The sequence below is a fragment of the Coffea arabica genome, chromosome 8c (genome assembly GCF_036785885.1).
Source record: "Coffea arabica cultivar ET-39 chromosome 8c, Coffea Arabica ET-39 HiFi, whole genome shotgun sequence".
NCBI lineage: Eukaryota > Viridiplantae > Streptophyta > Magnoliopsida > Gentianales > Rubiaceae > Coffea > Coffea arabica.
The window spans coordinates 21,945,228-21,950,312 of NC_092325.1; positions in this window are offsets into that span (position 1 = coordinate 21,945,228).

A 5,085-nucleotide genomic window follows, 5' to 3' on the forward strand; every position below is an offset into this window, starting at 1 on the left:
ATTTCGATCCGAGAGTGCAATAATTTTGGAGATTTGAGGACTCATGTTTATTCTTAAAATAGTTATTTTTATAATTATTTACCTTAGAGTTAGTTAATTATATTATCGTTGCATAAAATTCTTGTAAGTTTCACTTTATCGCGCGCGAATTGGAAGTTCGTGTAAATCGAGCCGGAACGGGTAAATGGAGATTTAAGAAACTTATACTAGACTACTAAGAGTGAATAATTATAGTATTAAAGGAATTACATTAGAGGTTTAGTGCACAAGTGAAACAAACCCGAGAGAAAACGGATACGAAACGTGCGCGTGCGAGCACTATTCTCAGTTGACTTTTGTAGGAATTTGGTCACAAAACCCTCAAGCTTCTTCATCACCACACAACAAACCTCTCTTTTCTCTCTCATCTTGGCCGGCCAACCTTCAAGGGAAGAGGAAGGAAAAAAGCTTCACTCAATCTTGCAAATTCTTACTCCAATCCTTCACAAATCATCACACAACTTCCATATAACTTGGAGAGCAACTTAAGCTTGGTGAAAGGCTCCTTCTCGAGGTTTTTATTGGAGCTTTGATGACTAAAATTTCTGGTTTTTCAAGAGCTCAAGAGGTAGCTTTCATCTCCATGAATCATTCCATTTTTTTTTCTTTAAAGTTGGAGCTTGATTGCTAGGGTTTACTACCCTAAGTATGGATTAGGCTAGCGGACTTGAGATGTTTAGTTTTGCGCTTTTATTCCTAGGCTAGCTGACTTGGGGTGAACTCTAGGTAGCTGCCTTGAGGATTAAATTCTTGGTTTGTGTTGTTTATGTGTTAAATAAGAGGAACTACGGTTGGAAATGGAGAGAAAATTGAGAAAATAGAGAAACTAGAACTGGCCGAATCTGTCTAATGCTTTTCGTACCTGTCTTTCGAATTTTTGTGGGTTGTTTTCCTGTGAAACTGATGTATATATGTTGTATATGGTCTGTAGAAAGTTTCTACCAAAAAAAATTGTTTGAATTGATTGAGGAAAATCTGAATTTTCGAAACTTGAAGAAATCTGGAAAATGTGTTTAGGGCATCTGAACAGTGTTGCTTTAATTGAACATATCTCTTTGTACAGACGTTGAAATTGAGTGTTGTTTATGGAATTGAAAACTAGACATTTGTAGCTTTCCAACGGTATAAAATTCACCATCTAGCTCGAACTGAGTGATCCGTAGTGATTCACCAAAGTTTCCAATTCTGTTCGAATGGCAGTGAGAAGCTGCGACTTGTCACTTGAATTCAAACTAACTATGAACTGATTTTCAAAATGACTTCCTCTGATAAAATGTAACCTTTTGAATCTAGTTTTCAATGCCACTAACCATTCTCAATTTCAAGTTGTATTGAGTGAGATATGGTTCAATTTTCAAACTACGGCAAAGCTTGAAATCTGGAAAACTCTTCCTCCTTGCTAGCCGACTGGTCTAGTTTAACTTCGGATCTTTTGTTTCAAAAATCTTGATGTCCATTGCTTGTCAAATACTTATGAAATGTTTCTTGGACCTTGGTTTTCAAAATGAATCAAATTGGAGTTGATCTCATTGGGCAAAATGTTTGAAAAGGAAAGAAAACCAAAAAGACAGATTTGCTTTGTAAAATTTCTTGAACTTTGGTAGTTTTGTTAACTACCTTCCTGTAAGGATCGGAAACAACCAAGTGAAAGAGATAAACAATGCAAAGATCATAAATGTAACAATAAGTAAAAGGAAAGAATTGCAAACCAATTAACTACCCAGCTCCTCTTGAGCTTCAAACAAGCTACTTCAAATTGATGAATTACAATCACTCTTGTGTACAAAGGAAGGTTCACCTCCTCCTTGCCCCGAACTCCCTCGGTCAAGCCAGGACGTTTTACTATCCCTCAGGACAACCCCACAGAGCTACACTCATGAAGTATTCACTCACAAATGAAAAGCTTACAATGAACCTCACACCACTAAGACTACAAATCTTCTTTGAAGAGTATTTTTTCACTAAAATCTCTCTAGATCTTTTGTATCTTCAGTGTGCCAAAGTTGTTTGAAGTGTCTGACCAACCACTATTTATATAGGACCAAGAAAGTGCCTCATTAATGCTTCCAACGGATAGAAAGTAGCTGAACAGTCAACTAGCCGTTGGTAGTGTCGGACGTCCGATAGCCCTGTTTTATGCGTCCGACAGCAGGCAGTGACTTTCAGAGATTTTCTTCAATTCTTTCGGACGTCCGGTGCAAGCTTTTTGTGCATCCGACAGCAAACAAACAGATTTGAGAAATTATCTTGTTTCTATCAGACGTCCGGTAGAGACATATTCAGCGTCCGATAGTTTCGTCGACTTCGAAGGATCCTATCGGACGTCCGAAGCATTCGTCCGAAGTTGTGCAATGATTATCGGACGTCCGATCCTGACTTCTTGAGCGTCCGACAGCTTCAGCATACTTTGTCATCTTTCAATTGTACTTGATCATGGAATCAAATAACTTCATAACTGAAAATATATCTTGAAGAAATATTAGTATCATTCATTTGTTTTGTAAACATCAAAAGATAGGAATCAAGATCAACAATCTCCCCTTTTTGATGATGACAAAACAATGGATGGAAAGAAACAAAAATAAGTATAAGCTCCCCCTCAATCATTGCAACCAAAACTTTTAAGAGCCAAACTCATAATCTCAGAATAACTCCCCCTTACACATTGCATCCATTTCTCCCCCTTTTTGTCATCATAAGAGTAAAAATCAACTACTATAATCCAACAACAATAACAGAGAATTCAATATTCCAAGAAAAAATAGAGAAATGACAGCAATCACAGCAAATCATCATGAGATCAGCATTATTCTTTTATCTCTCTTTTTGACATCATATAGATTCAGTAGTATTCAAAGATATCAGCGAAAACTCAGATCAAAGTATCAAAAGAAAAAATATTATGAACAAGAATCACTGCAATGATTAGATAAAACCTCCTACTTGTTAAAATTAGCATCATGTCTAACTTTCCACATGCATTTCATGCCTCTTCTCATATTCTTTCTCACATAACAATCACTATTCATGTGACCTTTTTGACAACAAAAATTACACATAACCAAAGAGTTATTTACATGAACAGGTTTAATAAATCTTACTTGTCTTCTCCTATGGATAGCAAATTCATTTGAATTAGAATTCAACCTATTCTTTTGAAAACAGACTTGTTTCTTGTGTTTAAGCAACTCATTTAGACCATCCATTCTTCTTTTCAAATCACCTTGTTCCTTTTTGAACAAATCACAAAGCTTTGCTTTTCTATCAAGCTCAAAATGTAAAGCAGTCTCACTCTTTTTGAAGTATTTATTTTCAGCAATCAACTTTTTGTTTTGTTGAAAAAGATTTGCATTATCTCGAAGCAAAAAACTAATTTTCTGTTTTAACTCCTTGTTTCTAGCATAAGATTCTTTCAAACTATCATGCAATTTTATAATGAAATGTTCAAGATCATCTTCAGTTTCATCATCACAATCAGATTGAGAGTTAGAAGATGTTACCTCATCATCTCCAATGGCCATGAAAGCCAATTGAGCAGATTGATCTTCCTCTTCAATTTCACCATCGGAATTGCATTCATTCCATGTGAATTGAAATTTGTTTATTCTTGGTTTTCTTCCTTCTTTCTTCTTCATCACTGGACAGTCACTTGCATAGTGTCCAGGTTGGCCGCATTCAAAGCAATAATCAGTTTGCTTTTTGTTGAACTCTAGCTTCCCTTTGTTTCTCGAGTTGTTGAACTGAATTGGGAATGAATTGCTAAGTCCACCTTTTCTGAATCTCCTCTTGTTGAATATTCATTTGAAACTTCTTGTGATGAGAGCGATATCATTGTCCTCACCTTCCACATCTTCTTCATCTAGGGAGGCAGAATCATCTTCATCTTGTGAAACTTTTAGAGCAATATTCTTTCGCACTTTTGCATCCTCTTCCTCTTGCACCTTAGTCTTAAGTTTCAGCTCATAAGAGGTAAGAGAATTAATAAGAGATTCAATAGGCATAGTATTCAAATCTCTAGCCTCCTCAATAGCAGTCAATTTATTTTCCCAATCATTGGACAAGGCATTCAGGATTTTTCTATTTTTCTCACCAAGAGAATATTCTTTTTCCAGCACCTCTAAATCGTTAATGAGATCATTGAATCTACAATACATTTGATCAACATTTTCATGAGGTTCCATCTTGAAAGATTCATACTTTGTAACTAGAATGGATTTCTTTTGTTCTCTAACATTCTCACTACCTTCATGAATTTCTTTCAGTTTGTCCCAAATTTTTTTAGCTGACTTGCAACCCTTGACTCTAATAGATTCATTTGAGTCTAATGCACAATATAACACATTCATGGCTTTTGCATTTAAGGTGAGATGAGCTCTATCCACAGCAGTCAGTTCACTTCTTGTTTTCGGTCTAGATGCATGAGTATTTTCATCTATAAGAGAGGCATCATATGGACCTTCACTAATAATAAACCACAATTCGATATCAATAGATTGCAAAAAGATAATCATTATTTCTTTCCAACTCATATAATTTGACCCATTAAACATAGGTGGTCTAATAACAGAATGTCCTTCAAAAAACATAGCATTATTGGTTGTCATTTTTACTCCCAAGTCGATTGAGCTTAATCTCAAGGAGACCAAGCTCTGATACCAATTGTAAGGATCGGAAACAACCAAGTGAAAGAAATAAACAATGCAAAGATCATAAATGTAACAATAAGTAAAAGGAAAGAATTGCAAACCAATTAACTACCCAGCTCCTCTTGAGCTTCAAACAAGCTACTTCAAATTGATGAATTACAATCACTCTTGTGTACAAAGGAAGGTTCACCTCCTCCTTGCCCCGAACTCCCTCGGTCAAGCCAGGACGTTTTACTATCCCTCAGGACAACCCTCACAGAGCTACACTCATGAAGTATTCACTCACAAATGAAAAGCTTACAATGAACCTCACAACACTAAAACTACAAATCTTCTTTGAAAAGTATTTTCTCACTAAAATCTCTCTAGATCTTTTGTATCTTCAGTGTGCCAAAGTTGT